Consider the following 23,104-nt stretch of genomic DNA (forward strand, 5'->3'; position numbering starts at 1 on the left):
GGGGGCATGAGGAGGGCTGTACAGCACAGACAAAGACAAGTAGTGATTCTATAGCATCTTACTATGCTGATGTGCAGTGACTGTAATGGATTATGTGGGGAGGACTTGATGGGGGAGTCTAGTAAACATAATGTTGCTCATGTTAATTGTAGATTAATGATACCAAAATAAGAAAACAAAAAAACCCCCAAAAAACAATATCCGAGCTCAGGCTCTTTCCCGCCCTCTGGGCTGGGGCCTCACTGAGGCACATCTCGAACCTTAAACTGCTTGTTAGGTGTTGTGCCTAAAGTCGCAAATCCCAGAAGACCACCAAGGAGCCAACACCGATACAAAGCAAAGAGCCTTTATTCGAGTTAGCTCGAGCTCAACCTCTCAATCTCTCATCTACACCAACGCAGTGGCAAGATGCCAGAGACAGAGCGAGTTTCAACACCACAAAGGTTTTATGGGGTTTTAGGGCAGTTGGTGGGGTGATAGGTCGTGGCTCTGGCTGATTGGCTGGATCTAGGGGTAGTTGGTGGGGTGATAGGTCGCGGCTCTGGTCAATTGGCAGGGTCTAAGGGTGGTGGGTGAGCTCTTTGCTGAATGGAGAGGAGAGAGACCAAGCTCCGATTGGGTGAAATAGGATCCAGGTCCTGATTGGCTGAGGTAGGATCCGAGTCCCAATTGGCTGAAATAGAATCTGGGAGCTTGCCCTTTCATAGGGACAGAGGCCGTGGGTTCAGTAACGATGTCGGTGGCCTTTGTGCTGTGACCAGTTTAAGAGATTTAAGAAAATTCATTTGAGTCAGGAAGTGTGTACTGGAATGCCTACCGTATGTCACTGTTTTAGTGGGAATACAATAAAAGTGAAAATGAAATCTGAATTCACTGAGAGAGTAAGATTGAGCTTGATTGTCAAGATGCAGTTTGTCCTTAAAATCTTAAAGTCCTATTAAAAGGTAGTCCACCTTTGAGTGATCACTTTGCAGTTGTGAAGGAAACATTGGAGGCAGTTTGGGAGAGAAAAAAGATAAATGGAGAGTTTACATTGTGAGGAATGGAAGTGGGAGTAAGAAAATAAGTCAAATATAACATTAATTATAGATTATACAGATTGTAAAAAAAGAAACAACCCCCCCACTCTAAGTATGAGCTGTTGTCATCCTCACTAGTCTATGTAACTAACACTTTCATTGATGTTTTTCAAATTCCCTCAGAGATAGATGTTCCATCATAGTTATAATCTGTTTGTAGAGATTTATATCCTAAAACAATATACTGATGCAAAAAAAATAGAGAAAAATGACAATATTAAACATTGAAGCAATATAGAAATGGAAAATTTTACATCCTTATGTTGTGTGTGACTGGGAGGAGGGCAAGTGGAACAATCAGAGTTAACTATTCTCATCACTTCCCTCTTCAGTTGCCTCTCTTAAGAGCTTTTTTTTGGTTCTTGTTGCATACAATTAAAGTCCACAAAGTGTTCATCAAAAGTGTTAACTATCTAATCTCAGACAAAAGTGTCTGAGACCATGATTCTGTAGGTACCAGTATGATGGACGTTGCTGGTGATTCCCCGCAGAGCTTGGCAAATATTCCTGATGGCCACAAGGGGGACATGGCGGCTCTGGATAGCGAAAGCCGGAGCCTGAGAAGAGGGCTGAATTCTGTTTGCCACCGTGAAGGACTGGCTTCTGGACTGCTTTGCAATTTAGCATGGCCAACAGCCTGAAGGCTTGAAGAAACAAGCCTGAGTGTAAAAATAAATTGGGTGCAAATGAATAAGAGTTGATGGTTAGATTCACAGCCAGGTGGTATAATTCTTCACCATACACCACAGTACTTTTCATTTCGTGTCACACTGGAAAGGATTTGGTATGTAATTTGCATGTGGGTAAATGTTTTCCAGACAAAACAGGCAGCTGTCCATTACCTGTGCATGCTATCTTTTAAATTATAGCTGGCATGATTGTTATTTTAGTATACTTGAAGGCAGCAGTTTGTTTTTAAGTATTTAACTCCCAGCCATTAATAGGAATTGTCATTAGATAGTAATCACTAATAGTTCTAACAAGTAGCTGTTGTTAGAAATGTTACTTAATGAATATAAACACAAGCAACTTTTTCCCGAACACATCTCCTCAGGCAAGGGAAACAAAATAAAAAATGAACATATGGGACTACATCAAGCTAAAAAGCTTCTGTACAGCAAAGGACACTATCAGCAGAACAAAAAGGCATCCTACAGTATGGGAGAATATATTTGTAAATGACATATCTGACAAGGGGTTAACATCCAAAATATAGAAAGAACTCACACGCTTCAACACCCAAAAAGCAAATAACCCTGTTAAAAAATGGGTGGGGGATATGAACAGACAATTCTCCAAAGAAGGAATTCAGATGGCCAACAGGGACATGAAAAGATGCTCCACGTTGCTAATTATCAGGGAAATGCAAATTAAAACCACAATGAGATATCACCTCACACCAGTTAGGATGGCCAGCATTGAAAAGACTAGGAACAACAAATGCTGGTGAGAATGCGGAGAAAGGGGAGCCCTCCTACACTGCTGGTGGGAATGTAAACTGGTTCAACCATTGTGGAATGCAGTATGGAGGTTCCTCAAAAAAACTAAAAATAGCAATACTATTTGACCCAGGAATTCCACTCCTAGGAATTTACCCTAAGAATACAGCAGCCCAGTTTGAAAAAGACATATGCACCCCTATGTTTATTGCAGCACTATTTACAATAGCCAAGAAATGGAAGCAACCTAAGTGTCCATCAGTAGATGAATGGATAAAGAAGATGTGGTACATATACACAATGGAGTATTATTCAGCCACAAGAAGAAAACAAATCCTACCATTTGCAACAACATGGATGGAGCTAGAGGGTATTATGCTCAGTGAAATAAGCCAGGCAGAGAAAGACAAGTACCAAATGATTTCACTCATCTGTGGAGTATAAGAACAAAGCAAAAACTGAAGGAACAAAACAGCAGCAGACTCACAGAACCCAGGAATGGACAGTTGTCAAAGGGAAAGGGACTGGGGGTAGGGGGGTGGGAAGGGAGGGAGAAGGGGAATAAGGGGCATTACGATTAGCACACATAATGTAGCAGGGGGTCACGGGGAAGGCAGTAAAGCACAGAGAAGACAAGTAGTGATTCTATAGCATCTTACTACGCTGATGGACAGTGGCTGTAATGGGGTATGTGGTGGGGACTTGATAATGGAGGGAATCTAGTAACCACAATGTTGCTCGTGTAATTGTGTATTAATGATACCCCCCCAAAAAATGTTACTTAAGTGCCATATACTTCCCTACATGCATTATATACATTATCTAATCGAATGTTCACAACAATGGTTTCCAGTAAATACATTATTATTCTCATTTTACAGATGTGGAAACAGAGGCTTAGAATGGTTAAGATACGGGTCATTGAATGGTAAAGCGAGAATTTGAAGCCAGGCAATCTGACTCCAGAACCTATGCTAATCAGTAGGCTCTGCTGCCTTATAACCAAACTGGGTCTGATCTTTTATCTCCATATGTACAGAAGATGAGTTTTATAATACTGGCCTTATCCATTGTTAACAGCAGTTATTTTAGGCTGCAGAATAAAGTTGGAAATACTTAAACATTTTTTTAAATGTAGGTTCTAGGACAACTATAAAGAAAGTTCAATCTGTAATATAACTCATAGGATCAAATTTATATTTTTAAAGCAAAATCTCTTTAAACTGGTGACTCAGATGACATTTTATTCAGTCTCCCCGAAGATGAATATCATGCCGAGGCATCTTCCATCTTCATGAAATAAAAATGTGGCATACTGTAGGGATTTGTCACTTTTGTTCTCCTTGGAATATTTTCATGTACCTGCAGCAGATTTCAGGAGACAGTTCCTACTTTTCTGTTTTAGCATTAGCTACACTATACTGGAATATATTACACAGTGTCACGCCACTCAAAACTGATTCAACAGAGCTTGCACCAGTGAAGTGTAGGAAGTATTATGTCAGGCAATGTCTCTATCCCCAGGGGTGGTGACAATTAGCAGGTTTCATTTTATGCTAATGCCTGGTAACCCACTAACCAGCCCCCTTTCCAATAGAAAAGAAACATAGAGGATGACCCTGAAAGAAAAGTAAGGCAGCAATAAATCAAAATAAGATGTCACTTTTATTAGATAGGACATTTACATTCCAGTGATAATGCAGTCTCTCACTGCACAGAGTTAAAAATCAATTAACCTTGCTCTGGATTTTCATTCAGGTCTGTAACACAGTTGGTTATTGGATAGGTCAAGGACCTCTGTATAAAGTGCTATTTGGGGAAGGGGTAGGGCTGACAAAAGCAGAAATTTGCTCTTCATAAAGATCCATTTAACGTTTTATTCTTAGGGATGTAGAAACATCCTCTGAATTTTTTAGTTTAAAGGGCCAGAATTTTAATGTATTTTGATCGGCATGGGATACTGAAAGGAACCATGAACTAGGAGTTGAGTCTAAACTTGGGTTCTAGAAACACAGAAAAGATCTTAGATACCATTTAAAGTCTAACTTTTAATAGATGAGGAACAGAGAGAATACGTGAGTTGCCCCAAGTCACACAGACAGTATTAGCTTCTGCTCTGCAGCCTCCTTTTTTCTTGGTATGCTTTTTAGAAATCACCCACATGATTTTGGATTACATGTTCAGTCAGTATAGAACCTTTTTCAAATGTCTACAGACAAATCTGGATCGTGGACTGTCTCCTATTTCATTGTCACTCCTTAAAGGACATGATTAGTGAAATTATGTCAGCTGTCTTTTCATTGTGCCTGGATTGAGCATGCCCAATGAAAACATGCTCTTTCTATGTGAGGGGCTGTTGGTTTCTAAGGCTCCTCACCCTTGTTCCCCAATCATCAGGACCGGAAGTGCTCAGGTTTCCTTAGGTGATAAGGATTCAACTGAAGGCCAGTTGGGGAAGTACAGGCATTGTGCCACTGAGCCAGAGTTCTGGAAGAGCATGGAAGGTGGCTCCTCCTCCTTCAGCAGGCCCCAGCAGGACCAGGCTGCTGCAGCCAGTTACTGGTCTTCCCCTCAGAAATGGGCTTCTCACGTTCCTGTCTGCACTGACTCTGCCCTTTCCATAGCTCAGCTGCATTATATCTGCTTCTCTAATTCTTCTGTTACAGCAGTTCTCCAACTTCAGTGGGCATCAGACTGGGAAGCTCTTTAAGCATCCCACTCCTACTAAAGATCCAGATCCTCTAGGCCTGAGGTGGGTCAAGGAATCTGCATTTTTAACAAGTTCCACAGGGGACTCTGATGGGGCTGGGGTGGAGATTAAGTGCCACTACTTAGAAATACCCCCACCAGCATGTGTCTTCTGCTCTCCAAACTTTCTTATTACACATCCCTATTGGAAAAATATTTGAGCACACTCCTCCATTATGTATATATTTATTTATAAACTACATATATGTATAGAGTACTATTATTAAACATATGCAAACATAGAAAGTAAAAATGGAAAAGAAAAGAACAAATATAAAGACATTTGACTATTTCCTTCCCATATCCCGGTGTATGCTGGGAGCTACTTGCACCACCCTGCTACCTTTCTGTGTGGCTTGAACTATACCATCCATATGGAGTGCCTTTACTGGGCAGAGTAAAAGCACAGAAAAGTGCCAAGCTGTCTCAAGGGTCACTGGGTCAGCTCACAGGCCTTTGGTTTAGGTGCCAATTCCCTGTTTTATTTGACTAGTGGTTGTGAGTGAGGGTGGTGACTGTGTGTATGTGACATGATGTGAAGCAAATTGGTTTACCTGGAAGAGCCCTGTGACCCCTTCTTCAGCAGGGAGGGGGAATCTGTGAGCACGATGGTGCCATGGTCTCATGAACACCCGTCTTCCACCACAGAAGCATGAAGTGTTTCTAAGCCTGGCAAAGTGCAAAGGCAGCTCCACAGAGGCTGTGGGTGATGCCACCCAGTGTGTGCTCACCACAGCTTTGCATGGCTTCTCAGGAGGAGGACTGTCGCCCTGGGCTGTTGTGCCAGGATATATGTGTTTGTGTGTGTGTATGCATAGTGCTTGCCTACTTTTCTCTCGCTCCGTTTGTAGCACACCTCCCTGGCCTGAGCTGGGAGGTCGCCGCAGGATTGAAAGCAGCCAACAAGACGCCAGCACCAAGAGCCCCAGAGAGCAGCAGTGTGAGCGGCCAAGTGTGTAAAGGTAGCTTAGTGAAAAGGAGTAACTGAGTGCCGAAACCCAAATGCACTTCTTCTTTCTACTCTGCTCTTAGACGTGCTCCCAGTGGCCAAAGAGGCTTCCTTTTCCCTGATACTTATTTGTGGTCCTTTGATCCTGCTTTATGCCTAAGGCCCCGTTTTGTGAGGGAAGCACGTCTCCCTGAGTTAGAGCAACCACACTGGGACAAGCAGGCAGAAGGCATTATCAGAGCCCACGGTCAGAACTGGACAAATCCTAGGTGCATTTTAAAAATCAAGTGACAATAATTCATGATTAGAGTGGGAAGTGGGTTCCTCATATTTCTTTTTTCCAAGTGATTTTCCTACCCCTACTCGAAAGACTCTTTATCTTCCCAGTTTGCTTCTGTCGCCTCGGGTATTCGAATGCTGGTGTTCTGTGCTCTCAAAGGAGGAACGCTGTTCAGATCAGGGCAGTAGTCGTCATGTATATGTGTCTATTTCTTGATTGATTGATAGGGATATTTGAAAATAAATTATTTTGAACTTTTGTGTTTTTTGCTATGCTTTATACTCTTGAAAATCCCTTGGCTGAAAACACCATTTTTTTTTTGTCACTTTGCCTTTTTCCAGTCAGCATGTGTGCCTACCATTTTTGTGTTATTTTTTATGCTTAGCATTATCTTGTCTAAAGATATCTGCTTGTCAACCTGGTCCCATATACTTGTCATTTTTAATGGCTGTCTATTTACTCGTATTCTTTTTTGAGATTCATGTTCATTCCACTGAATCCTCTGTGCTTCTGCTTTGCAGGGTATAGAGAGAGATTTGCTGCATTTCTAAAATATCTCTGAAAACAAGCTGCATTTCAGAACCTAACCAGCATTTGCTTTTCTTCACTTTGAGGGTGCACACCGGAAGCCATTGGGCACACCAAGATACCGAATTCCCGTCTCTGAAGTCCATGTCTGGGGGTCTGGCTGGCTGCTTGATGGGAAATCTCAGCAAGAGGTCTCAGATACCAAACTGAGTAAAAAATTAAACTGGCAGAGGGCTTGGTATTTCCAAAGAGTCTATTATTGTCTATTACTGCAGTGTGCCCAAAACATAGATATAGTTCAATGCTGTGATTAAAGTGACTTTCACAGTTAGCCTCTTTGATCCTGTAAGATACAGTGGTAGGCTATAGCCGGTTCATCATTTGGGGTTATAATGGTTAGCTAAAGCTATTTTTCTCCAAAGGGCTGGTTAATTCTTTAGTTTTTCTCCAAAACTTCAGCTTTACCAGGAAGGAGCCATAAATTCTGTGACATAGATGCCTTGATATCTATCTTGGGAGTTATAGACTGCACATATAAGACAAGTCATGCACCTCTGCATAATGAGGTGAGTTTTATAAATCATAAATCTTCACTTAATATGCAGGTGGTGTTGGGTGCCAGGTTTAGAAAAACTGATGTAGTTGCCAAGTTCATGAATGTCATGAATCATTCATGCTGAGGCAGCCTAGAATCATGCTGTCCTCTGAGGGAGACTGATTTCAAGGTGGTTGTTATATACAGAAATGTGAGTCTCGGTGATTATTTTTCAAAATCAAATGCAGTTTTTTTATTTGAAGAGTAAAACTAAATTATCTTTCTTTTTTAGTTGAAGTCAGTTTTCTAAGACCCTTCCTTTACCCACAAAGAATCTATCAATAATACTATCTTTTTTTCCTTGATCCCTGAATTCTATCAGAAATACATCACAAAATACATAACTGTACATTTCAGCCCAGATCTTTAATGTGCAGAAAATGAGATTCAGATGTCTCAATAAATCTAGAGGTACATTATTAGGAAGAAACTCGGAAGTTTTGGGGGTATTTTCTTCTTGTGCCATATTTTACATGAAGTTACAGGGATAGTAGACAAGCGTAACCTTCCTTCCACATGGTCTGTGTCTTCTGAGCCGAAGATGAGGAAGGAGTGGAGCCCAAAGAGAAGTGACCCTCGGGACAGAAAGCTGGAAGCTGTGAAATGCCCCTCCACGTCCCCAGGTTTTATCCTGACTCCTGGAGTATGGATCTTAAACTGCAGTGTTTCTCTGAAAGTTGCTCATCTGGTCTATGAAGAAGGCTATGAGGCTGGATATTACTGAGGAAGGAAACATGTTAGTGCTTTTGGTGAGAAGTCTTCAAAGAGAACTCAAGAGAGAAGAATGAAGTTTTGTCTGAGACTATCAGCTTCTATAAGGGGTACTATCTGTCTCCATCACAGGGCCATACACCAGATGACATGTGACTTCTCTTTGGTGTATCTCAGAAGCCCCTCTGGGGTGAATATGTGAACAGCTACCCGTCCTGTGCTCATGATGTGAACAGCCTGCCCTTGGTCAAAGACTATAGGGGCTGATTCCAGGCAGAACGTCTTTTTCACTGAGTGCAATCAAGTTTTCTTCTTTGACACAATAATACCACTTAACCCTGTGAATCCCAACTTTGAGGCTTGGAAATAGGTCCTAATTTTCTAGTGAATTTGTAAAATCACTTATGTGATCTTGTAATTTAATTAATCTTGTGAAAATACTTGGAATCTCATTCCTCCAACTTCTTTCTTCCCCCTTCTCGTCCTCCCCCACCTCTAGCTCACTATTTCTTTATGCCTCCATGCCTTGTGTATACCTTTCCCACTACCTGGAATGCTTTTGTCTTTCTTATCCCAATATTGAGCTCCGACTCATCCTATAAAACCCTCTTAAATCTCATCTTCCCCATAAATCTTCTTTGACTTCCTGAGGCCGAGCTTGTCTCTTGACCCTCTGTGTTTCTACAACACGTATCCACACTTCTGTTATGACACACACAAGGTTTAATTATTTGTTTGATTTTTTTAGTTTAATTGTCAGTATGTCTATCCCTACCAGTAGATTATAAGCATGTAAAAACAGTTTTATTAATCTAGAGATTGCTAGTATCCACCGTATCTGACACAAAGTAGAAACTCCATGACTAAATCTCATCCTTTTTTTTATTATTCTGCTACCTGAGCACTAACATACAGCCTTGGGAGAGAACAAAGCTTTTTTAAGTTGCATTTCATTACAATTTATGGATGCTAAGACTAACTCATAAAGCGTTTACTTGAATCCCCTATAGGGATGCCTAAGGATAAAAGAGTGAGAGGCAAGGAGAAACCTACTGCATTCTCAATGTGTCCTGGGATTTTCTGTAGATTCTGGGCTGATCAAGTCCTGTTCTTTATCCCTGCATAATGTCTGTAGGACTTTGATGTCTTTGTCTTCTCATTGTGATCATTCTAATCTAGGTATCATCCTTTCATACTTGAACTATAGCAATTACAGCAGGTATGAGTCTGTTTATAAATTCATGTCACATTTATTTATAATCTTAAATAAAGGTAAACTCCAGTTATATGCTCCTGTCCCATCTGATTGGTGGGAAATTTAACCTCACTTATTTCTCATCTTTAGACTTGAATTGTGGTTGCAGGATCTTCTATTTCTCCATGAGCCATTGGAAGGGCTTGGAGTTGCTGGTTATTGCTGAGACACCTGCTGTCCTGTCATTTGCACCATCCCTTCCAGGGACTGAGTGTCTGCTCTTCATCCTTGACTCACAGAAATCTTTTGTGAGACTGTACATCCTGCAGCCTAGGGTCTCCTAACTGCATCATGCAGCCAGTCTTCCTAGGGTAGCATTCCCTCCTTAGGTGCTGCCCGGAAACAGTACCTATCCCTCTGTTCCAGGTCCCTGCAAACCATCTTCATCTGTAACCTGGGGCAATCTCTTTCTGGTCTGCTCACAGTGCTCTAAGGCTGTTTTCCTCCAGCTCTAGCTTCTGTTTTACTCTTTTATGGTAATCTTAATGGTCTTTTAAATCCCAAACTCTTATGCTACAACCAAAACTTTTACTCCCTTTTCCTTAAATATCCCTAGGAGGTTAAAGGAAATATCTGTAATCCAGGTTTTAAAAGTTATCAGATCCTGCCATATGTTGATCTCCTAACTGGCTTCCTTGCCTTCCCCCTCCTTCCACATTCCAATCAGAATAGTTATTCTAAAACTCCTGCCCAGAAACCCTCAGTGACGTCTCGTTGTCTCCAGAATAAAATCAAAGCTCCAAGCTCCTTAATATACTATTAGAGCTTTTCATGATTTTTTTTGTCTTTCAGATCTGACTTCCCATTACTCCTTTGTCAGAAGCAGCTGGGGTAACCCTATGTCTCTACCCACTCTCCCAATCCCCCAGCTTTCCCACCTCCTCAGCATACCTGACTCTGATGTGACACCCAATCAGGAGCCGGCTCCTTCAGAAAGCTTGGGGGTTAACCCATTCCACGGTGATTTGGTCCTCCATAAAGCCTAGTTCCTTTCTGTACATCCATTTGGTCCCTGAGATTATGGTTTATTTTCTGGTGCATGTTTCTACCTTCCTCATCTAGATCTGTCTGCCTTTTAAGTACAGAGACTCCCACTTTCTTTTATCGAACCATCACAGGGCTCTTCATAGTGTGGGGTGCTTACTAAATGCTGAATAATGATGATTTTGACACGGACATGGGACCCTTCCTGAGCACATCTAGCCCTGCCATGTAGTGAGAAGCAGGAAACTGAAGGGAAAGGGGGTTAGGTTTCATTACTGCCATGCAAACATGAGTGTTTCCTTGATTTGTATCAACAAAGGGGTAGCCTTGTCCTGCCTCCAGCACAGAAGCATCCGCCCTAACGATGACGAACACATTCCACCATCAGAGTCAGTGGGCCAGACCTCCTGTGGGCGGGGCACCCTGGCTTCACTGTCCTTTGGCTTCTCCACCGGCTGCCCTGCCTGGACCTCCACAATAGGTTTCTCTGTCATGAGTGCAAACTAGCCAAGCCTCTTGAACAGATCAACTTCCTGACCCCGCTCAAAGTAATTCTTCTCCCTCCAAGCTATGATTAATAAACATGAATGGCTACCATCTGCTTCTCCTTGGCTGACCCTGTGAGGGTACCTTCACACAGATAGGCAGGCTGACCAGACAGGCAGGTCCAGTTCATACCCTAGGGACAGACAAATGAATCTAAGGGCCCTCCTGCTGGGCTCTGTGGGTACTTGACGTGGTCCCTTACACCAGCCTCCTGTGACCCCATGCCGAGTCCTTCTGGCCTCCATTCATGTTGACCCAGGGGTAGGGAATGAGCAAAGAGGATTCCAACGTCATCTGGGTGGCTGGACTAGAAAACCTTTTAAGTTTCTTCCAATCCTTTGAATCTTTGATCCTATAATTTTCACTTGCTTTGTTCTTAACATTTAAAATCCCCGGGCTTCCTACTGATCCTGTCAACTTCCTCATCCTGGCCCCTTTCCCACTTGACAGATTCCCTTTAGCCACATTCGCCTTCTTTCAGTTCCTTGAATATGTTGCTCCTGCCTTTCTATATGACCTTTCTTCTCCTTAGGTCCCTCTTCTCTCCACCAGGCATTTGTGAAACCCTACTTAGCCTTCAGGTCCCAATTTAAATGTCATTTGTGCAGGCAAGCTTCTCTAACCTCCAGACTATATTACAGGCATGCCTCGTTTTACTGTGCTTCACTTTATTGCACTTCACAGATAACGTGCTTTTTGGAAATTGAAGGTTGATGGCAACCCTGTGACGAGCAAATATATTGGCGCCATTTTTCTAACAGCATTGTTCACTTCGTGTCTCTGTGTCACATTTTGGCAGTTCTCACAATATTTCAAACTATTTCATTATTATTATGTTTGTGGTCTTTGATATTATTGTTGTAATTGTTTTGGGGTGCCTTGAACTATGCCTGTATAATCAGTATTCTGACTGCTTCACCCACAGGCTGTTCCCCGTCTCTCTTCTTCCCCTCAGGCCTCCCTATTCCCCGAGACACAACAGTATTGAAATTAGGGCCGTCAGTAATCGTGCAGTGGCGTCTGAGTGTTCCAGTGAGAGAAAGAGCTGCTTGTCTCTCCCTTTAAATCAAAGGCTAAAAATGATTCAGGTTAGTGTGGGAGACATGTTGAAAGCCAAGAAGTCAAAGGCTAGGCCTCTTGCACTGAACAGCCAAGTTGTGAAGGCAAAGGAGAAGTTCTTGCTATTCCAGTGAACACACAAATGATAAAAAAGTGAAGCAGTCTTATTGCTAATATGGAGAAAGTTTTGGTGGTCTGGCTAAAAGATGGAACCAACCACAACATTTCCTTAAGTCACAGACTAATTCGGAGCAAAGTCCTAATTCTCTTCAATTCCATGAAGGCTGAGAGAGGTAAGGAGGCTGCAGAAGAAAAATGTGAAGCTAACAGAGGTTGGTTCATGAGGTTTAAGGAAAGGAGCTGTCTCCAGAACATGAAAGTGCAAAGTGGAGCAGCAAGTGCTGATGTAGAAGCTGCAGCAAGTCATCCTCAAGATCTGTGTAAGATAGCTCACGAAGGCGGCTGCACTAAACAACAGATTTTCAGTGTAGAGGAAACAACCTTATACTGAAGAAGTTGCCATCCAAGACCTTCATAGCTAGAGAGGAGAAGTCAGTGCCTGGCTTCAAAGCTTCAAAGGATAGACTCACTCTTGTGAGGGGCTAATGCAGCCGGTGACTTTCAGCTAAAGCCAGCTCTCATTGACCATTCAGAAAATCCTATGACCCTTAAGAATCATGCTAAATCTACTCTGCCTTTACTCTATAAATGGAACAGCAAAGCCTGGGTGACAGCATATCTGTTTACAATATGGTTTACTGACTATTTTAAGGCTGCTGTTGAGACCTTTGCTCAGGACAAAAGATTCCTTTCAAAATATCACTCCTCATTGCCAATGCACCTGGTCACCCAAGAGCTCTGATGGGGATGTACAGTGAGATGAATGTCCTTTTCATGCCTGCTAACACAATATCCATTCTGCAGTCCATGGGTCAAGGAGTAATTTCAACTTTCAAGTCTTATCATTGAAGGAATACATTTTGTAAGGGTATAGCTGCCATAGAAAGTGAATCTTCTGATGGATCTGGTCAGAGTAAACTGAAAACCTTCTGGAAAGAATTCATCATTCTAGATGCCATTAAGAACATTTATGATTTGTGGGAAGAAGTTAAAATACCAATATGAACAGGAGTTTGGAAGCAGTTGGTTCCAGCCCTCATGGATAACTTGGAGGGGTTCAAGACTTCAGTGGAGGAATGAACTGCGAGATGTTGGGAATAGCAGCAAAGCTAGAATTAGAAGTAGAGCTCACTGAAGATGTGGTTGGATTGCTGCCGTCTCAAGATAAAACCTTGATGGTTGAGGAGTTGTTTCCTATGGATGAGCAAAGGAAGTGGTTTCTTGAGATGGAATCTATTCCTGGTGACGATGCTGTGAAGATTGTTGAAATGACAACAAAGGATTTAGAATATTACATAAACTTAGTTGATAGGGCAGTGGCAGGGTTTAAGAGGACTGGCTATAATTTTGAAAGAAGCTCTGCTTCTGGGCAAAATGCTATCAAGCAGTGTCACATGCTGTGGAGAAATCATTCATGAAAGGAGGAGTCCATCAGTGTAGCAAACTTCATTGTTGTCTTAAGAAATTGCCACGGCCACCCCAACTTTCAGCAACTGTCACCCTGCTCAATCAGCAGCCATCAATATGAAGGCAAGACCCTCCACTAGCAAAAAGATTATGACTTGCTGAAAGTTCAGGTGACAGTTAACATTTTTTAGCAATAAAATGTTTTCAAATTAAGGTAGGTACATTGCTTTTTTTTCTTTAAAATATTTATTTTATTTTATGGATTAGCAACTTATAGAGGACATCTTCAATTGTTTTTGACTATGTGAAATGTTTCTTATACATTTACAACTTTTCTTTTGGAAAGAATTGAAAAAATACATAATGGTTACTGAATTTTACTTTTTTTTTTTAAATGTCAACTGAATTTTAAGCTTTAAAATCAAGATTTTTTTCTCATTTCAATTTTACTGTAGCATATTATGAAGATAGCCTTCGTGATGCTAAATCATGAAACACTCTTCTTACAAACCTCACTCAAGCAAGATGATGCATTTTTCTTTGAATACACTGCTGAATTTAGAATGCTAAAATTCTGGCTCTGCTTTGTATCAGGATTAGGCTACCCTCACAGGATGAGTTAGGACATCCTTTGTTGAAGATTTGGTGGAACTCATCCAGAAAACAGGCTAGCCTTGGTACCTTTTTTAGTGGGTGGTTCTCTGTTTTGGGTCATCTTTTATAAGTTATTACACTATTTAGATATTTGCATTCTTTTTGAGTCAATTTTTGAAATTTGTTTCCCAATAAAATTTATTATTATTTTGATTAAAGTATTGTTAATTTGCAATCTTATGTTGGTTTCAAATGTACATCACAGTGGTTCAGCGGTCCCCATGATCGACTTATATTGTGATTGCAAATTATTGTGCTTTATTATTCCCCTCCCTGTTCCCCTGCTTGACTCCTGCGTCTTCCCTTCCCCCTTGGTAACCACTAGACACTTCTCAGTGTCCATGAGTCTAATGCTGTTTTGCTCATTCTGTTTTGCTTTGTTTTTATATTCCACAAATATGTGAAATCATATGGTATTTGTCTTTCTCCACCTGGGTTATTTCACTGAACAAAATATCCCCTGGCTCCATCCATGTTGTTGCAAATGGCAGAATTTCTTTTCTTTTTATGGCTGAATAATATTCCATTGTATATATGTACCATATATTCTTTACCCATTCATCTACTGACGGACACTTAGGTTGCTTCCATATCTTGACTATTGCAAATAGTACAGTGATAAACAGAGAGATGCATATATCTTTCTGAATCAGGGATATTGTTTTCTCCTGGTAAATTCCCAGGAGTGGAAATACTGGGTCATGTACATTGCTTTTTTTAAACAAAATGCTATTGTACACTTAATAGATGTAAACATTACTTTTATATTGACTGGGAAGCCAAAAAATTAATTTGACTTGTTTATTGCAATATTTGCTTTCTTGCAGTGGTCTGAAACCTAATGTGCAATATTTCTGAGGTATGCCTGTATATTGTAATGCCCAGATCAGTCCTGAATATTATCTTCCACTGCATTTTGTGCACCTATATTCATTAAACTACTTTTTAGTAAAAATTTGTTAAGTGTTTATCTTCTCCAATATTTTGGAAAACTTTAAGGAGAATGGGAATTATGACTTCTCTAAATGTCTGATAAAATTCAGTGATGAAGCCATCTGGTTTGGGGGTTTTGTTCTTGGGTAGTTTTTTTGATTACTGATTCAACTTTATTGCTGTCTGTTCAGATTTTCTGTTTCTTCCTGGGTCAATATTGGAAGGTTGTATTTTTCTAGAAAGTTGTCCATTTCTTCTAGGTTATCTTGTTTGTTAACATATAAATTTTCATAGTATTCTCTAATAATACTTTGTATTCCTGTTGTGTCTGTTGTGATTTTTCCTTTCTCATTTCTGATTCTGTTTATATGTGTAGATTCTCTTTTTTCTTGATAAATCTGGCTAGGGGTTTATCTATTTTGTTTATTTTCTCAAAGAACCAGCTCTTGGTTTCATTAATTTTTTCTGTTGTTTTATTCTTCTCAATTTTTAAATTTCTTCTCTGATCTTTATTATGTCCCTCCTTCTACTGACTTTGGGCCTCATTTGTTCTTCTTTTTCCAGTTTCAATGATTGTGAATTTAGACTATTCATTTGGGATTATTCTTCCTTCTTTAAATAGCCCTGGATTGCTATATACTTTGCTCTTAGAACTGCCTTTGCTGCATCCCACAGAAGTTGGGGCATTGTGTTGTTGTTTTCATTTGTCACCATGTATTGTTTGATCTCTATTTTAATTTGGTCATTCATCCACTGATTATTTTGGAGCATGTTGTTAAGCCTCCTTGTTTTTGTGAGCCTTTTTGTTTTGCTTGTACAATTTTATTTCTAGTTTTATACCTTTGTGATCTGAGAAGTTGGTTGGTACAATTTTACTCTTTTGGAATTTGTTGAGGCTCTTTTTGTGGCCTTATATGTGGTCTATTCTGGAAAATGTTCCATGTGCACTTGAGAAGAATGTGTATCCTGCTGCTTTTGGGTGGAGTGTTCTGTAGATGTCTGTTAGGTCCATTTGTTCTAATGTGCTGTTTAGTGCCTCTCTCTCCTTACTTATTTTCTGTTTTTGTCTGGTTGATCTGTCCTTTGGAGTGGGTGGTGTGTTGAAGTCTCCTAAAATGAATGCATTACATTCTACTTCCCCCTTTAATTCTGTTAGTATTTGTTTGACATATGTAGGTGCTCCTATGTTGGTTTTTTTATAATGGTTATATCCTCTTGTGGACTGACCCCTTTAGCATTATGTAATGTCCTTCTTTGTTTCTTGTTACTTTGTTTTGAAGTCTATTTTGTCTGATACAAGTACTGCAACTCCTGTTTTTTTTCTCCCTATTGTTTGTATGAAATATCTTTTTCCACCCCTTCACTTTTAGTCTGTATATGTCTTTGGGTTTGAAGTGAGTCTCTGGTAGGCAGCATATAGATGGGTCTTGTTTTTTTTATTGATTCAGTGACTCCGTGTCTTTTGATTGGTATATTCAATCCATTTACACTTAGGGTGATTATCTTTAGATATGTACTTATTGCCATTGCAGGCTTTAGATTTGTGGTTACCAAAAGTTCAAGGGTGGCTTCTTTCCTATCTAACAGTCTAACTTAACTTGTACACTATACACTATTACAAACACAATCTAAAGGTTCTTCCCCCCGCCCTTTTGTTTTCTTCTTCCTCCATTCTTTATATAATAGGTATCATATTCTGTACTCTTTGTGTATCCCTTGACTGACTTTATGGGTAGTTGATTTAATTTTGCACTTGCTTAGTAAATAATTGGTCTACTTCCTTTGCTGTGGTTTTATTCTTTCTGGTGATAGCTATTTAGGCTTAGGAACCCTTCCATTTATAGCAGCCCCTCCAAAATACACTGTAGAAATGGTTTGTGGGAGGTAAATTCTCTCAGCTTTTGCTTATGTGGAAATTGCTTAATCCCTCCTTCAAATTTAAATGCAATCTTGCCAGATAGTGTATTCTTGGTTTGAGGCCTTTCTGTTTCATTGCATTAAATACATCACTCTACTCCCTTCTGGTTTTCAAGGTTTCTGCTGAGAAATCTGATGGTTTTCCTTTGTATGTGATATTTTTTCTCTCTCTAGCTGCTTTTAATACTCTGTCTTTATCCTTGATCTTTACTGTTTTGATTATTATATGTCTTGGTGTTGTCTTCCTTAGGTCCCTTGTGTTGGGAGATCTGTGCACTTCCATGGCCTGAGAGACTATCTCCTTCCCCACATTGGGGAAGTTTTCAGCAATTACCTCCTCAAAGACACTTCTATCCCTCCTTCTGGTACCCTTATAGTGCGAATATTGTTCTGTTTGGATTGGTCATGCAGTTCTCTTAATATTCTCTCATTCCTAGAGATCCTTTTTTCTCTTTGTGCCTCAGCTTCTTTGTATTCTTGTTCTCTAATTTCTATTTCATATACTGTCTCCTCTACTTCATCTAATCTGCTTTTAAATCCCTCCTTTGTATGTTTCATTTCAAATACTGTATTTTTCAAAGTTTCTCTCTTTTTCTTGAATTCCTCCCTGAGGTCTTAAATATTTTTCTGTAGCTCCATGAGCATGTTTATGATTTTTATTTTGAAATCTCTTTCAGGAAAACTGGTGAGTTTGGTTTCACTTGGCCCTCTTTCTGGTGTTTGTGAGATTTGGGTTTGTACCAGACTCTTTTTACATTTCATATTTGTAATAATAACCTGGTGTAGGTGGCGCCATCTAGTGCCCAGAAGCTCTTCTCTCTGGAGCTGCTCAGCCCTTGGAGTGGTGGTAGGGATCGCAGGTGAGTGGTGTTGGTGCCTCTGGGGAAGAAAGAGCTCTTACCTGCTTCCCGGCTGTAGTGCCTGCCTCCACTGCCAGGGCCAGTGGGCTGAGTGCGCAGGGAGGATCCTCTATGCTATGTACTTATAGATGCATGGGGCCACCCTCTGGTTGGCTTGGTGCAATGGCAGGGGCAGCAGGTTTGCGAGCTGGTGCCAGCTGGGAGGAAGGAGCAGCAGGCTGTGTATTGTGGTGGGGAACCTTGGAGCTGTGTTGCCAGCCAGGGGTATTGAGCACCTAAAGCTCCTGAAAGTTCCCAACCTGCTGGGCTGAGTGCGCCAGGACAATTTTGTCCACCTGTCCTTTCTCCTGAGCAGCAAACTCTATGCAATCCTTGCCCCTTTTGCAGCCCTCTCACTGTTGGGGAAGTCTCTCAGAATGCTTGCCTTTCTTTTATCCCAGAGTGGCCAGTTGTGGGTATCTGTTTTCCTCATGCGGCTGGAATCTCAATCTCTCCAAGTATACTGCCTACCTTAGCTTTCCAACCCCACTCATCTCCAGAGCACCATGTAATGTAGGTTCGCGCTCCCAGGGCAGATCCCAGGGCTGGTGTGTTCCACCCCTTTCCTGCTCCATTTCTTTTTCTCCTGCTGGTGAGCTGGGGTGGGGGAAGGGCTTGGGTCCCGCCACATCGTGACTTTGATACTTTACGCTTTTCCATGAGGTCTTCTCTTTTTACCAGATGAAAGGCAGTCTGTCGCAGCCTTCTTTCCTGTTGCTCTTTCAGGATTAGTTGTATTTGGTATATTTTCGCATTATATGTGGTTTTGGGAGGAGGTTTCTGTCTCATCTCTCACGCCACTGTCTTTAAGCCAGAAGTCCCTCTGCCCATTTTTTAATTGGGTTATTTGCTTTTTGGGTGTTGAGGCATATGAGTTCTTTATATATTTTGGACATTAACCCCTTATCAGTTAAGTCATTTATGAATATATTCTCCTGTACTATAGGGTGCCTTTTTTGTTCTGCTGATGGTGTCCTTTGCTGTACAGAGCTTTTTAGTTTGATGTAGTCCCACTTGTTCATATTTTATTTTGTGTCCCTTGCTGAGGAGATGTGTTCAGGAAAAAGTAGCTCATGTTTATAGTCAAGAGATTTTTGCCTGTGTTTTCTTCTAAGTGTTTTATGATTTCATGACTTACATTCAGGTCTTTGATCCATTCAAGTTTACTTTTGTGTATGGAGTTAGACAATAATCCAGTTTCATTCTCTTACATGTAGCTGTCCAGTTTTGCCAACACCAGTTGTTGAAGAGGCTGTCTTTTCCCCTTTGTATATTCATGGCTCCTTTATCGTTTTTATTACTGTTTAATGTAAAGGTTGAGACACACTTTACAATTGTAGCTGGAACAATGGCAAGCAGGACTCATGGGGTGTAATCATGAAAGAAACTTTATTTTTGGCTTCCACTGTTCCTTTAAACCTGCTCAGTGGTAATGGTCAGTTCTGCTCCTGGACAAATGGTTTCCGTGCAGTTATTAGGAAGCCCTGCAGTTACTCTACCTAGTACAACATGGTCTCAGTTAGATATTTAACATCTCCAGCCCAGGTATTGTCAATGTTTCCAAATTTTTTCAAGATTAAGCTGTTTGATTTTCCCCATCTGGGGCTTGATGCAAGCGAAAAGAGGGAGTGTGGGCATTGTTTCTTTCCTGAAGTGTCTGGCCCTTCCAGGATCAGAACAAGGAAGTAAGAAGTGGCAGGAAGTACTGTACTTGACTCATGTTATTAAAGGTGGCTTTGTGCTGACTAGGAGTGGCTAATGTTTAGATATTGCTTTTTCTAGGGGCACTTTTGTGGGTTCTTCAGAGATCTGTACTACCATCCACACACACACACACACACACACACACTCACACACATACACACAAACACAAAATCTGGGCAAATACATTCTCCTCTGTTGATATTTCTCTTACTCTGTAGCCACTAAGAATTCAACAGTCCAGGTCCAATTTCTCTGTGAGAAACCAATTCTTTGCTCACACAAGCTCTGAGACCATGGGCAGACCCCAGCATTGCAAAGCAGCTGCTAGCCCATTCAGTGGCCCCTACATTTCTTGACGTGAAGTCTTAAGTTAGTCCACTCTGCTTCCTCTAACTTCAAGAGACACATACATATCAAGCTCTCTGAGCAATCCCTTTGAAGTATTTCTCATTAGGCCTGTGGTGAAATGTAGGTACCCCACTTTCTTTGGAGTGGTACCCACAGCACAGTAACACTTCTCACCAAAAATATCCTTGGCAAAAACTCTCTCTTAATATCCAAAGACTTCTTTTTTTACCCTTGATATGGGTCAAGATTTTAGAGTTTCGTAACTGTTTTTCAACTGTTTTCTGTGAAAATTTGCATCTTTGCTGGCACCTCACTTTGGTATGACATGGATGCTACATAGTGAAGCCTCTGTTGAAACTTCCAAATAACACCATAAAGTTAACTGAGGATTTCAGGGATTCCAGGAACCGAGTAATTAATTTCTGAGTAAGGGTAGGTGATATTTTCTCCTCTCTTCTGCTAGGAAAGCTTAATTATCCTTATCTATAAAATAGACCCCCATCCTTTCTTTGCCTCAGGAAGGGTGGATGAAAAATAAATTTTGAGTGTAAAAATGATTCTGCATGGACCATAGGCTCTGGGAAATAGTTAAATACTCTGTGAAGGAAGCGTTTTTCATAAAGAAGACAAGTAGATATGGAAAGAAGAAAAGAAAATGTCCGATGTCATCAGTGTTTTTCTAAACCCCATCCTAACCCCTCCCACCCCTGCCTTGGTTTGGAGCCGTCTTCTTGTTCTGTGCGTCCCCGTTACAGCCCCAAAGCAATGCTTGCCCAAAACAATGCTTGCCCAAAGCAAAGCCAGTTCCTGTTAGATCGAAATCCATGGCTCTGTGTTTTCCATCCCTATTTGTGTCTGGGCATGTGGATTTAAGGAGAGCGGGTAGATGTCATCACTGTTGACAAAATGGCTGAATATATTTACTTTATCATGATGAAAAGACACTTTGGTCTCCTGGGTCAGAGCTAGAGCCTGCTTTGCGAGGAGTTCAAGGGCGGCAACCCAGAGCTGCAGTCAGGCCAGCAGATGGAGTAGCAGGCCTTCTCTGCGTGCCTCTGGTCCACCTGCACTGACATGCCTGGGGATGCTGGGCCCAGCTCTGGGGCCAGAGGGGACAGGGAAATGAATACAAACGATCGCACCCAATTGCCATAACTGTTTGTCTGCAGTGGAGTTTGGTAAAATATGATCCTGGGAAAGATGTTTTCATGTGTCTCTCTGGAATTACTGCAGAAGCAATTGTAAGGAATGAATGCTTGTGTGCCTGAGATAACTGTAAGGCATCACAGAAGGGAAGAAATAGAGATGTCAGAATCAAGTCCTGGGGACCTGGCAGTGGGGAAACATGGTACAGTCCCATCACCACTGTAAAACCTTGAAGGGGGAGCTACACAGGGATATAACCAGCAGCTCTTGGTGGGAAAGAACAGCCTTAAGAGGAAAGTGTTGACAATGAAACTGAATGATCGTCTGCCTACCTCACTCTTCTCTGTCTGAATGCAGGCACTGGAGTTCCTCTTGCTAAAATCTGTAGATTGCCTAAGAAATTTACTTTGGGGCCAGTAGTAAATTTTAAGCTTTCCAAGATTACTTCTTCCTATTTTCTAAGGACTCACCACACAGCTGGGTATATGGCAGCTCTTAATAAGTAATGGAGACATGAATAGTGTTCTCACTGAGAATTCTCTTCTGCCCCACTCAGGCCTATAGGACCCGTTCGTGAAATGGAAAGTCTTCACCATCTCCTTTCATATGAATGGGGCGCCTAAATGAAGGATGGGCAGTGGGTGGATTCCTACTCTCCAGGGCAGTGCCTGTGACTCTCCCCTTGATTTCCTGTACAGAAATAACCCAAATCCAGAAGCAGGGGTAGATTGGGGAACTCAGGAGGAGAGCTTCCATAACCCCAGGCCTGCCCACCACAGACTCCCAGGAGGCCCGAGGGCAGGCACGCTCCTCGCCTGTTCTTGGTTTAGTCCTGAAGTGGGCGAGTCGGCGTGCTGGGGTTCTCAGCTGCACAGCAGGCGGCGTGGTCTGCTCTTCACTGGGAATCCAGACGTGTCAGGTCAGCCTCTTGGCCGCAGGCCTCACTGGAGCCCAGAGTGCTTTGAAGAGAAGAATAGGTTCTAGGAACAAGGAAGCTTCTGTTCTTGATGAAAAAATAGTCGAGAGGGAAGAAAATGAGACTAACAAGGGCTGAAGAGAACTGTCTTCAGCTGAAGAGAATGTTAATGGCTCTGCTCCGGAGCTTCAAAGCCTAAGCTGGATAGGATTGCACACAGACACCTCTGCTGTCACCTACAGAATGCTCACCGAGGGCTGAGGCCTGCCGGCAGTTGCAGTCTGACTGTCCCAGGGCAAGAAGCAGTGCCTACTGAGATTCAGAAAAGAGAACTGTCGGGAGATCTGAGGCCTGGCTCAGCTGGTCACGTTTTAATCTGTATCTTCAGTATGGTCAACAAATAGGATTCTGAAAGAGCTTAGGTGCTAGGGAAATAGCTCTCATTGAGCAAATCTGGCTAACAGTTGTCTCTTTTCCCTGTTGACAAAATGGTAGTTGCTATGGACTGAATTGTTTCCCCCTAAAATTCATGTTACATCCTTGACTCCTAAGGTGATAGTATCTGGAGAAGAGCCTTTGGGAGGTAATTAGGTTTAGATGATATTATGAGGGTGGGACTCTCTTGATGTGAATTAGTGCCCTTATAAGAGGAGACATCAAAGAGGTGCCCCTGTCACGTGAGCGAATAAAAAGACAGCGGCCATCTGCAGATCAGGAGGAACGCCCTTGCAAGAACTCAGCCATACTGGCTCCCTGACCTCGGACTTCTAGCCTCCAGAACTGTGAGAAAATGAATTTAAGCCACCCAGTCTATAGTATTTTGTCATGGCAGCTGATACAGTAGCTCTAGTTGGATGCTATTGGTACCCTGTGCAAATCCCCTTTTC

The 23,104-nt window shown here is 41.6% G+C and overlaps 1 protein-coding gene across 1 annotated transcript in view; it reads left to right on the plus strand.

The window, feature by feature from the left end:
* LOC118972005 (uncharacterized) overlaps positions 1 to 23,104 on the plus strand; it is an 83,528-nt gene that overhangs the window by 1,182 nt on the left and 59,242 nt on the right. The window lies entirely within an intron of this gene.

The sequence above is a fragment of the Manis javanica genome, chromosome 14 (assembly GCF_040802235.1).
Source record: "Manis javanica isolate MJ-LG chromosome 14, MJ_LKY, whole genome shotgun sequence".
Lineage (NCBI taxonomy): Eukaryota > Metazoa > Chordata > Mammalia > Pholidota > Manidae > Manis > Manis javanica.